Raw genomic sequence first — 13,347 nt, 5'->3', positions numbered from 1 at the left:
TGCACCGGGCCGAAGAATCGCCGCAACAGTGCCATGACCCCCCAATGCCAGCGCGCGACCCTCCGCAGTGCGGGGAATCAGCGCCATTTGCTCCGGCGCGTTTGGCGCGGTGCCAGCCACGAGCTGCTGGAATCGGCGGGGCCGCTGATTCTCCGGCCCGGATGGGCCGAGCGGCCGCTCCAACACGACAGAGTCCCGCCGGCGCCGTTCAACCCTGGTCGCTGCCGGCGGGAACTCTGCAGGAACGCTTGGGTGGGCGGCCTGTGGGGGGGGGGGGGGGGGGAGGGGGGCTCCTTCACCGGGGAGGGCTTCCTATGGGGTCTGGCCCGCCTCTCCCCCCCGGGCCTACTTCCTGGCGCGTACGGCCCCTGAACACCGACCCCATGTTGGGTCGGGGCCGGCGCACGTAAGAAGATCCCTGCGCATGCGCAGGATTGAGCTGTCCCAACTCCGTGTGCACGGGTAGGCGCGGCGCCCATTTGGCGCTGCGTAAGGAGGGTGGAGCGGCGTGAAACTTGGCCTCAATATCGGAGAATCGCCCCCCCCCCCCCAATGTCAGGAAGGATGTGTACTTTGGGCATGGAGATTTCTCCCTGAAATTAACCCCAATTGAACCCCTTTCACATGAGCTCATTGCAAGCACTCTTTTAACAAGATGCTAAGTGTTAATTAACACCAATCAAACTCGCGAGCCTAAAAGGGAACAACTTCAAAAGTTGAGTCTCATTTGTACAGGTTTTAAATTCTTTCTGGAGATTTGCATTGTATTGAGTTGTTTTTTTTACTGGGGTTTTGAACAAAGTATATTTACCGTTATGTACACAGAATAAGAAATATATATATACATCGAAGAGAAGGGCCAAACTTACCAAAAAAAAAGTAATAATAAAAAATAAAATCAAAAATAAAATAGAATAACTGGTCGGGTATTGTGCCCCAGCTCAACAGCAGCAACTCTGTACAACTGGCAAAATTATTTACAACACATAAGTAGGCGGCTGTTTGTGGGGGAGAGAGGGGGGTGGTGGAGACTGGGGAGGTAAATATACGTTTGGGTGCCGGAGAAACAATTACAGTGGACAATATCCGAATGGGTTTGGTGTTGGTGTTGTCACTTGCTTCTCCCGGACGGATCTTGCTGCCGTTGTCACCTCGCGCTCACCTCCGCTTCAGCCGTTCCTCTCGCCTTTCGCCTGTATTCTCCTTGTTCTCTGTTCCTGGAGATGCTAAGTTTGTTATCGTATCCCGTGCCCTCCTTCCGGTTGTCATTTCCCTGCCCCCCCCCCCGCCCCTACTTCTCTGCTTCTCCTCTCTTGTTCCCTGTCCCTTCCCTCTTCCCCCCCCCCCCCCCCCCCCACCCTCCTGTGGTTTGCCTTTCTTTCCTCTTAGGTTTAGCTGCCCCCTCCCCCCTACCTCCCGGTCTATCTCTCCCTCTCATGCTTTGGCTACTTTCCCCTGATTCTTGGCTACCTGGCTATTCTTCTTCTTGCTCGTTGGCCACAAACTGGTCCCGGAACAATTGGGTGAATGGCCCCCACGTTCTGTGGAAGCCGTCGTCTGACCCTCGGATGGCGAATTTGATTTTCTCCATTTGGAGAGATTCTGAGAGGTCGCCAAACCGACAATTCTACCACTGGGCGGAGACGGCCGAGCGAATAAGGGGATGGATCCAGGAGCCAGAAGCCGAGTGGGTGGGCGCGGAAGAGGCCTCCTGCAAGGGGACCTCCCTCCGGGCCCTCGCCACGGCAGCACGCCCATCCCCACCCAAAAAACACTCCAGCAGCCCGGTGGTGATAGCCACCCTCCAATCCTGGAACCAACTAAGGCAGCAATTTGGCCTGACCAAAATGTCGGACAAAGCTCCCATCTGCAACAACCATAGGTTCACACCAGCGCTGACTGACGCCACCTTTAAAAAGTGGGGACAGGACGGAGGGACACTGACAGTCAGGGACCTATACACTGACGGCAGGATCGCAACACTGGACGAACTGACAGAGAAATTCCAGCTCGCCAGGGGAACAAGCTAAGGGACCTGCAACTCAAAATCTTCCTACGAAGGGAGACAAGGACGCACCCACAACGGCCACGACAGACATTACTGGAAGAGTTACTGGACGCACGCATCCGAGATAAAGGAAACTGTAGCGACATGTATGACCGACTGGTAGAAAGGGCCGACACCGTACTGGACGCAACAAGAAAGAAATGGGAGGAAGACCTGGGGATTGAAATAGGGTGGGGACTCTGGAGCGAAGCACTGCATAGGGTCAACTCCACCTCCACCTGCGCAAGGCTCAGTCTGATGTAACTAAAAGTGGTACATAGAGCCCACTTAACAAGAACCCGTATGAGTAGGTTTTTCCCGGAGGAGGAGGACAGATGTGAACGGTGCCAAGGAGGCCCGGCGAACCACGCCCACATGTTCTGGTCTTGCCCCAGACCTGCGGGGTACTGGACAGCCTTCTTCGAGGCAATGTCCAAGGTGGTGGGGGTGAGGGTGGAGCCATGCCCGAGAAGTGGCGGTCTTCGGGGTTTCAGACCAGCCAGATCTATTCCTGGGGAGGAGGGCGGACGCCCTTGCCTTTGCCTCCCTGATCGCCCGCCGGAGGTAGGGAGTTGGTAAAATGCCAGGAAGCCACATCAGGATTGAATCCCAACGTCAGGGAAGCTTCTCAGTGGTGGGAAGGGCAGTAACTCAACTCCCCATCGACTCGAGGCAGGTAGACAATTTCGACAATTAAAGGCTCAATTAAGGGCCAATTTCTCAGACTGCCGACATTTTTCTGGTTGCATCCATTACTCACAATAAGTGGCTGTGGAGGAAGAATCACTCCAGACTGGTCTTTAGTTCAAGCTGGTTTATTGTAACACACATCCTCAGTGCTCCTAACATATTAGAAGTTCCTTTCTAAACTGTCTCCATTTACAGTACAATCAATGTCAAAGAACAAAGAACAAAGAAATGTACAGCACAGGAACAGGCCCTTCGGCCCTTCAAGCCCATGCCGACCATGCTGCCCGTCTGAACTAAAATCTTCGACACTTCCTGGGTCCGTATCCCTCTGTTCCCATCCTATTCATGTATTTGTTAAGATGCCGCTTAAATGTCACTGTCGTCCCTGCTTCCACCACCTCCTCCGGCAGCGCGTTCCAGGCACCCACTACCCTCTGTGTAAAACACTTGCCTCGTACATCTACTCTAAACCTTGCCCCTCGCACCTTAAACCTATGCCCCCTAGTAATTGCTGCCTCTACCCTGGGAAAAAGCCTCTGACTGTCTGACAGTTACATTTTTCTCCAAATCATTTATATATACTAAGAACAGCAAAGGTCCCAGCACTGATCCCTGCGGAACACCACTGGTCACAGCCCTCCAATTAGAAAAACACCCTTCCATTGCTACTCTCTGCCTTCTATGACCTAGCCAGTTCTGTATCCACCTTGCCAGCTCACCCCTGATCCCGTGTGACTTCACCTTTTGTACCAGTCTGCCATGAGGGACCTTGTCAAAGGCCTACTGAAGTCCATATAGACAACATTCACTGCCCTACCTGCATCAATCATCTTTGTGACCTCTTCAAAAAACTCTGTCAAGTGTCATGTGAGAGTATAAGTGGGGAGAGTGTTGTGAACAATGGCTCTTTCAGAGGCTCAGAAGTTTTGGGGGGTGGAGAATGTTACACAAAGTACCTTACGGACAGAAACGAAAAGCAGACTGTTAGATTTGGCAAGAACATTGCAGTTAACATTACCTGACAAAATGCGAAAAGATGAGGTAATTATGGCGGTGGTTAAGCATTTAAAGGTGTCTGAGATAGAGTTTGACTCATTGGAAATGGCAAAAAATTCAGTTGCAAATTAAACAAATGAACCATGAGAAAGAATTAAAGCGGCTTGCATACGAGAGTGAGAGCGAGGAAAAAGAACGAGAAAGAGAGAGAGGAAAAAGAAAGCGAAAGAGAGAGAGAGGAAAAAGAAAGACAAAGAGAGAGAGAGGAAAAAGAAAGAGAGAGAGGGGGAAAAAAAAGAGAAAGAGAGAGAAAAGAAAAAGAAAAGGAGAGAGAAGAAAGGAGAAAATAAAGAATAGCCCTAGCAGAACAAAAAGAAAAAGAAAGGAGGATACAGATCAGGGAAAAAGATAAAGAGAGGGAGTTTGAACTTCAGAAAATGGCCATGAAACATGACAATCTGTTAAAATTGGAAGACGTAAAGGGAAACGTACAGTTGGATGATAGTGATGAGGATAGTGAGAAAGAGCGTCATAGTCGAAGGCTTGGTGGGAATCTATTTAAATATGTCCAAGCATTGCCAAGGTTTGACGGGAAGGAAGTGGAAGCCTTTTTCATTTCATTTGAGAAGGTAGCTAAACAAATGAAATGGCCACAGGACATGTGGGTGTCACTGATTCAAACAAAGCTGGTAGGTAGAGCGAGTGAAGTCTTTGCTTCACTACCGGAGGAGGTATCTGGAACGTATGAGGAGGTGAAGAAATCCATCTTAAGTGCATATGAGCTAGTGCCTGAAGCTTACAGACTAAGGTTTAGAAATTTAAGGAAAGAATTTGGTCAAACATACATGAAGTTTGAAAGGCTCAAACAGAGTAATTTTGATAGGTGGATAAGAGCTTTCAAATTAGACAAAACGTAAGAAGCTCTCAGAGAAATTATACTTTTGGAGGAGTTTAAAAATTCAATTCCTGATGTAGTGAGAACTCATGTGGAAGAACAGAGGGTTAAAACTGCGAGATTAGCAGCGGAAATGGCAGATGATTATGAATTAGTTCATAAATCAAAGATTGGTTTCCGAAATCAGTTTCAGCCGGTGAGGGATAGAAATTGGGGACATGAGAAATACTCAAGTGGTAAAGGTAAAGGTGATCTGATGGGAGACAATAAAAAGAGTGTACCTCAGATTAAAAAATAAATCCAGGAGGGTGGAAAAGAAATGAAAATTTTCAGATGTTTTCACTGTAATAAACTAGGCCATGTAAAGTCACAGTGTTGGTGGTTGAAGAAAAGCACTGGGAAGGCTGATGTGGTAAAACAGGATAAGACAGTGGGGTTTGTTAGAGTGGTAAAGGAAAGCCCAAGGGAAGCAAAGGAGGGGCAAACGATTGTACAGCCTGTTCAAGAAGTAATTGTTAAGAAGGTGCCAGATGTCTTTAAAGAATTTACTTGTGTGGGTAAAGTTTACTCATGTGTATCAGGAGGAGCAGGTAAAGAAGTCACAAGTTTAAGAGATACAGGGGCGAGTCAATATTTAATGGTAAGAGATGAGGAATTATGTAGTTTGGGAAGAATGTTGACAGAAAAAGTGGTGATATGTGGAATTCAGGGTGAGAGGAGTAGCGTTCCATTATGTAAGGTAAGGTTGGAAAGTCCAGTGAAGAGTGGTGAAGTGGTAGTAGGAGTAATAGATAAACTATCTTGTCCAGGAATACAGTTTATCTTGGGTAATGATATAGCTGGATCGCAGGTGGGAGTGATGTCTACTATGGTTGATAAGCCAGTGGAAAATCAGACAACTGAAGTGTTGAAGGACGAATATCCTGGGATTTTTCCAGATTGTGTAGTAACAAGGTCGCAAAGTCACAGGTTAAGACAAGAGGAGAAATCAAAGAGTGAAGATGAAGTTGAACAGCAATTATCAGAAACGATTTTTGATCAGATGGTGGAAAAAGAACAAGAACAGGTGGAGGATGAGGCGGATATTTTTAGTTCAGGAACATTGGCGGAGTTACAACAGAAAGATGTAGAAATAAAACGGACATATCAGAAAGCATATACGGAAGAGGAATCTGAAAGTATACCAGAGTGTTATTCCCGTAAAAATTATGTCTTGATGAGAAAATGGAGACCTGTATGTATGCAGGCGGATGAAAAGTGGGCAGAAGTTCATCAAATAGCATTGCCGGTAGGTTATAGAAAGGTGTTGCGAGTTGCACATGAGGTACCAGTGGGAGGTCAGTTGGGAATAAGGAAAATTCAAGCTAAAATCCAGAAACATTTTTATTGGCCTGGACTACATAAAGATGTAGTTAAATTTTGTCAATCATGTCACACATGTCAAGTGATAGGGCAATCTCAAGCAGTGATAAAACCAGCGCCCTTAATACCCATTCCAGCATTTGATGAACCTTTTGCAAGGGTCCTAAACGATTGTGTAGGACCGCTTGCTAAAAGAAAAAGTGGGAATCAATATCTTTTGACTGTAATGGATGTGTCTACTGGGTTTCCAGAGGCCATTCCAGTACGTAATATTACAGCTAAAAGGATTGTGGAGGAGTTACTTAAATTCTTTACTAGATATGGACTACCCACAGAAATTCAATCTGATCAAGGAATGAATTTTACTTCAAAATTATTCAAAGCAGTTATGGATAGCTTAGTAATAAAACAATTTAAATCAACTGCGTACCATCCAGAATCGCAGGGAGCGTTAGAAAGGTGGCATCAGACATTAAAGACAATGTTGAGGGCTTATTGCCATGATTATCCAGAGGATTGGGATAAAGGAATCCCATTCGTATTGTTTGCAATTAGGGATGCACCTAATGAGTCTACCAAATTTGTGTATTTGTGTACCAAATACCACTTAAATTGATTAAGGAAAAATTGGTGGGTGAGAAATCGGAAATTACACTATTGGATTACGTGTCAAATTTTAGGGAACGATCAAATAGAGCAGGTGAATTGGCTAGACAACATTTGAAAGTTGCACAAAATGTGATGAAACGGGTAGCGGACAAGAAATCCAAAGTTCGTAGTTTTGCCAGTGGGGATAAAGTTTTAGTGTTGTTACCAGTGGTAGGGGGGCCTTTAAAAGCTCGGTTTTGTGGACCGTATCCGATTGAAAGGAAATTAAGTGAGGTGAATTATGTGGTAAAAACACCAGATAGAAGGGAGACTCACCGAGTGTGTCATGTGAATATGCTTAAAAGGTACTTTGAAAGGGAAGGAGAGAAAAAGGAGGTTTTAATGATTCTAACTCAAAGTGACGAACCAAATCCAGATGACTGTGAATTTGACAAACCTCAAATTAAATTGGAAAATGAGGATGTTCTTAAAAATTGGGAAGAATTGTTAAGTTACCTTCCAGAGGAAAAACAAACTGACCTGAAAGAGTTATTGATATCACATGGGCAAGTTTGTAGAGATAAATTGGGATGTACTAAAATGGCTATACATGATGTAGATGTGGAAAATGCTATTCCTATCAGACAACATCCATATAGACTTAACCCTTTAAAATTGGCACAGGTTAACAGAGAGATTGAGAGTATGCTGAAGAATGGCATAATTGAAGTGGGTTGCAGCCAATGGAGCTCACCCATACTGATGGTACCTAAACCAGACGGTACCCAACGGTTGTGTGTGGACTATCGAAGGGTGAATGCAGTTACAAGAATGGACTCTTATCCTATCCCACCATTGAAGGATTGCATTGAGAAAGTGGGACAATCTGCTTTTATTTCCAACTTCCAGACAGGGAAAGAACATTTAAAGCATCGTATGGAGTTCTTCGATCGACTTCAGGTGGGGGGGTTTGGTGATGAAACTAGCCGAAAGTGAATTTGGAGAAGCCCGAATCACTTTGCTCGCAGAGTTTCCGATACCCTCAAGACGAAGGGAAAAAATGTGATTTCTTAGCATGAGTGGATTTGATCGAACAGCTGTGCAAATGTTTTGTGGCTTGATTACTCCACTGATGGGATTGGTGAAGAAACATAAAAAATTTCAATGGACAGCGGACTTTCAACAGGCATTTGACTGCCTGAAAGCTGTGATCACCAATGCTCCTGTACTGGAGCATTGCAAGGGACTCTGTGGTCAGATTGAACTAAAGTATCTGATTCTAAAGAGAAATGCCGAGGAGTAGATGAATGGATGGATCGTGCAGAGATTTTGTTCAAAGAGACTGTCAATCGAGATTGATTTCGGTTGGAGGAAGAAGAACAAAGAAAAATGGACTGTATTATTATACCTGTTTGCATGTGTTGTTATTTTTAAAAACGAAAATGAAACCATCTTGAAGTTGATGGGTTTTTTTTCTTGGGGGGAGGTGTCATGTCAGAGTACCTTTAAGACATGGATGTTTAAGCAATGTACCTTTAAGAAAACAGTGATGTCAGAGAGTGGGTGGGGCTGAGGTCAGGTCAGCCATTTTGCAGTTTAGTTTTGGCAGTTGTAAAAACAGCTTGTGTGTGTCTCTGTTTGCAGTGAGCTGTGATGTCTGCCATAAAAGATAATCTCTGGATCATTTGGGTGATTTAAACTCATAATAGTAAAACCTTTAACCTGATGTGATTTTGTTTAAAGGTGTTAAGTCTCTTGGAAGTTTGAAGGAACATTTTAAGGAATTATTTACTGTTGCAATATTTTCTGAGTTATCTTTGAAGTAAGGGGTGTTAAGAGATCCAATGTTTATTTAAGACGTCAAGTTGAGTTCATGGAATAAACAGTGTTTTGTGTTTAAAAACCCACGTGTCCATAATTGTAATCCCACACCTAGGGAAAAAGCCCTGTGCCAGGAAAAGCAACAAATCCATTAAAGGGAGAGGTTGGTTGAACTCCATGATACATTTTGGGGTTCTGAAAACGCCTCTCCCTTAACACAAGTTAATGAGACACGACCTCCCCTTCACAAAACCATGCTGCTTCTCGCTAATACGTCCATTTGCTTCCAAATGGGAGTAAATCCTGTCTCGAAGAATTCTCTCCAGTAATTTCCCTACCACTGCGTAAGGGTCACAGGCCTGTAGTTCCCTGGATTATCCTTGCTACCCTTCTTCAACAAGGGAACAACATTGGCTATTCTCCAGTCCTCTGGCGCATCACCTGAAGACAGTGAGGATCCAAAGATTTCTGTCAAGGCCTCAGCAATTTCCTCTCTAGCCTCCTTCAGTATTCTGGGGTACATCCCATCAGGCCCTGGGGACTTATCTACCTTAACATTTTTCAAGACGCCCAACACCTCGTCTTTTTGGATCTCAATGTGACCCAGGCTATCTACACACCCTTCTCCAGACTCAACATCCACCAATTCCTTCTCTTTGGTGAATACTGATGCAAAGTGTTCATTTAGTGCCTCGCCCATTTCCTCTGGCTCCACACATAGATTCCCTTGCCTATCCTTCAGTGGGCCAACCCTTTCCCTGGCTACCCTCTTGCTTTTTATGTACGTGTAGAAAGGCTTGGGATTTTCCTTAACACTATTTGCCAATGATTTGTCGTGACCCCTTATAGCCCTCCTGACTCCTTGCTTAAGTTCCTTCCTACTTTCCTTATATTCCACACAGGCTTCGTCTGTTCCCAGCCTTTTAGCCCTGACAAATGCCTCCTTTTTCTTTTTGACAAGGCTTACAATATCTCTCGTTATCCATGGTTCACGAAATTTGCCATATTTATCCTTCTTCCGCACAGGAACATGCCGGTCCTGAATTCCTTTCAACTGACATTTGAAAGTCTCCCACTTGTCAGATGTTGATTTACCCTCAAACATTCGCCCCAATCTATGTTCTTCAGTTCCCGCCTAATATTGTTATAATTAGCCTTCCCCCAATTTAGCACATTTACCCTAGGACCACTCTTATCCTTGTACACCACCACTTTAAAACTTACTGAATTGTGGTTACTGTTCCCGAAATGCTCCCCTACTGAAACTTCTAGCACCTGGCTGAGCTCATTCCCCAATACCATGTCCTCTACAGCCCCTTCCCTAGTTGGATTATCTACATATTGTTTTAAGAAGCCCTCCTGGATGTTCCTTACAAACTCTGCCCTGTCTAACCCCCTAGCACTAAGTGAGTCCTAGTCAATATTGGGGAAGTTGAAGTCTCCCATCACAACATGTCACATGTTTAACGAGCAATTCTCTTAACAAGATAATTGCCACACACTGAGCAGTGGTACATTGAGATTCCCCTATGGGCTGCAGACTGTGTGTGTTCCTGCAAAACTGCCTGAAGGCCTAGTTTCTGCTTGTTGCTGCTGCAGCCCCTTCTGCTTCTGTGACCTGGAGTGAGGCAAGGCAATGGGGAGATATTGGTTGGCCTGCTACCAAACTGACGATAGGGAAGGAGTGTTTTTCTCACCCCTCTGCTATTCTTTGTGTTGGTGTGGCTTGATTGTTCCTGCCTTGAGAGTCTGCTGAGGAGGTGAAGGAGGACGAGCCCCACTGACTCTATTGGGGATTCTGCTTTTGCTTGCTGCTGCCCCTTCTTGCTCTTTTACCTGGAGTGAGGCAAGGGGAGGATTTGGCTGGCGTCTTACTGGATTGAAGATGGAGGGGCGCCTATGCTTGAAGTTTGCTGGCATTTTTGTTGGAATATTATTTGTTATGGAATATTATTTGTTTATTAACTTTTGACTGTTTACTGTTTTATAGAAAATGTGTGTGAGTTGCTACTGCCTCCTTTATTCCTGTGGCCCGGACCTTGGACTGGGTGGTGTCAAGTGACCAGATGCCAGTACTGCGAGAGAGGAGGAGTGGGGGCCAGATTCCACTGAGCAACTTGGAGGTTGTGTCGAGATGCCTTTGTGGATTTTATGTACTAGTGACTTTATGCACTGGTGACTACGTAGTGATCCCAGTATGGGGCCATGTACATTGTTGGTGCATTTTTGTACTGTTGCTTGTTTATCTTTCACGTTTGGAAGTTGCATGTCTGTTACTGCATTGTTATTGTTTCCTGTATGTAGCCCCGAGGCTGTGGGTTTGTGTGCTGCAGCCCCTCTCGTTCTGTGGCCTGAAGTACCTGGAAACCACTGCCAGTGATGGAGAGAGGGAGGGTGTTTCTTTGTTGCTCCTTTTGTTTTGTTTTCAATCTTTCTCTGTCCTTAAATCTCATTAGTTAAGTAAGTAGACTGTGGCTCTCATTTTTCACAAATGCCCCATTGCCCTCACTGTGATACCATCAGTTACACTTCCAGCAATTTGCAGGGTGAAAGAATCCTGAGATGAATGGAGCTGGGAAAGGTGTAAACATGAATGCATTCTCCATGGTTTACAACTCAGTTACTGACAATGTCAACTAGCTTGGGCCAAACTTGAAGGAAGGTATTGGGACAGGTGGAAAAAGTTCATCATTTTGTCACAGGTTGCGTGTATGTAGCAAAAACGTTCCGTGGTGTTTGTGTAAAAACAATACAAATTATGCCGTCTAATAGCACCGAGTGGGTCTGTGCAAGAAAAAGAAAGGTTGACAGTACAATGATTCTAACATCTGCAGCAGCACAAACATTGCCAGCAGCAAGTTAACGATAGAAAGTCAAAAATATAACAAAGGAAAGAACAAACACATGAGGGAATGAATAAACCGCAAATGATTGTGGAGAAAATAATAAAACATGAAACAGATGCGAAATATGAGGACAGCAGACAACAGATGAGACAACTTGCAATCAGAAATAAGAGCATTGCATAGATCAAGAAGCAACGACAAGGAAAAGAGGAGAAAGAAGAATTGTATTTACGCTGCATCTCTCATGGTCACAGGATGTCCTGAAGTGCCTTACAGCCAATCAAGTGCTTTTGAAATGCGAGCCAGAATTCTCCGGCCAACCACCACATTCTCCAAACCCACGTGATTCTCCAGTCCTTTAGGCAGGTCTTGACAAATATGGCCTGGCGCCATGGACCTCGCGGTGGGCCATGGGGGCAACTCTTTAACGTATTGCACCCAAAGTCCACGGGCTGAATTCTCCGCCGTCAGGATTCTCCGGTTTGCTGGCAGCCCGGGGGTTTCCTGACGGCGTGGGGCTGCCCCACAATGGGAAATCCCATTGGCCAGCCGGCAAAACGGAGAATCCTGACGGCGGGGTGAACCAGAAACCTGACGCAGTGGGATGGAGAAACCCACCCCATAGCTGAGGGATTCTCCATCGGTGGGATCCTCCATTCGTAGGCAGCTCACCCGGCCCTGCAGGTTTCTCAACACGTGGGGTGGCCACAATGGGAATCACCCTGGAGCAGGAGCAGAGAATCCTGCTGCCATTGAGGGCGTGCACGCTGGAAAACGGGGCTGGCAGGATGGAAGATCACACCCATGGGCTTTGAAATACCCAAGTATGAAACTAACCGCAGTATTTATAAATATCCAGCTATGCTTGACAGCTCCTGGACCACCTCGAAGACAGTTGGTGCTTTCTGTAGAGAAAAAGTAGAAGTGAGAGCACTTAAAGAATTTAACTGGTTAGGTACCAAATAGTCACTCAAGCATGAAGGGAAATGAATGAAGCAATGCAGACAACTGCAATCTAGCAGAGGGCAGTAGAGCGGAGCTGCTGATTGGCTGTTGCGGGGAAAATTTGCATCAGTGCTTTGCAGTCACCGTATCTTGAAGGTGGTCTGTGGAGGAGCTGTTGTCAAGTGACAGTTAAACCCGAAACACTTCTTCAGTGTTTCTCTCCCTACCTCCTCCACTAACCAAAAAAAAAAGACAATCACTGTAAGGATCCCAGCCGAGTAAAGATCAAGAGGGAGACTCGAGGGCAGGTAGGAGTAGAAAGAGGTTGAACCATGATGTCACAGCCTGCAGGTAAGTGATTGATTGATGACTGGTAAGTAGTTTTTCTTTTCCCTGAGGTGTTATCGTGTGGGGCGCAGTGGTTGCTGAGAGTGCTTGCTGAGAAGGTGAGTACATTTTTTAAAAACTTACTGTTGGGAGTTTCCAGCTGAATCCGGTCGGAGTGAGGACAGAGTGACTGCTGGGTAAGTAGTAAAGATTTAAATTGTTTGCGCAGGCCCATAACAGCTGATTGCTGGTCTCGTGCGGGGCGCAGTGGTTGCTGGTTGTGTTTTATTTTTATCTGTATTTAAGTTGGACAGTTTCTAAACCCTAGACACTACACTTGTAGCGTCCCCCACCCTTCCACCTCCTTTAACCTAAACGGTGGAGTGAATAACAAGGTAAGCTCTTTCTTTATTTTTCTTTTTTTATCTAGAGGGGATGACAGGGAAGGTAGTGCAATGTTCCTCCTGCAGAATGTTTGAGGTGAGGGACGCCATCAGTGTCCCTGCTGATTTCACCTGTGGGGAGTGCACCCATCTCCAGCTCCTCAGAAACCGCGTTAGGGAACTGGAGCTGGAGCTGGATGAACTTCGGATCATTCGGGAGGCAGAGGTGGTCACAGATAGTAGCTTCAGGGATGTAGTTACTCCGAAGAATCAAGATAGATGGGGGACGGTGAGAGGGGCAGGGAGGAAGCAGTCAGTGCAGGGATCCTCTGTGCTTGTTCCCCTCAGTAACAAGTAAACCGTTTTGGATACTGTTGAGGGGGACGACCTATCAGGGGTAGGCCACGGTGAACGGATCTCCAGCACTGAGTCCGTCCCTGTGGCTCA

General features: G+C 45.9%; 1 protein-coding gene across 4 annotated transcripts in view; it reads right to left on the bottom strand.

The window, feature by feature from the left end:
* Positions 1-13,347, bottom strand: part of chrm2a (cholinergic receptor, muscarinic 2a) — a 113,552-nt gene that overhangs the window by 20,297 nt on the left and 79,908 nt on the right. The window contains exon 1 of one of the 4 annotated variants that reach the window (XM_072485364.1): positions 12,083-12,134. The exons of the other annotated variants lie outside the window; for them this stretch is intronic. The gene's annotated coding sequence lies outside the window, so the exon portion shown is untranslated. Of the gene's footprint in view, positions 1-12,082; positions 12,135-13,347 lie in introns of those variants that run through there. 4 annotated transcript variants of the gene reach the window in all.

The sequence above is a fragment of the Scyliorhinus torazame genome, chromosome 19, assembly GCF_047496885.1.
Source record: "Scyliorhinus torazame isolate Kashiwa2021f chromosome 19, sScyTor2.1, whole genome shotgun sequence".
Taxonomy (NCBI): domain Eukaryota; kingdom Metazoa; phylum Chordata; class Chondrichthyes; order Carcharhiniformes; family Scyliorhinidae; genus Scyliorhinus; species Scyliorhinus torazame.
The sequence above is the reverse complement of the archived record's forward strand: the minus strand, read 5'-3'. Positions and strand labels throughout refer to the sequence as shown.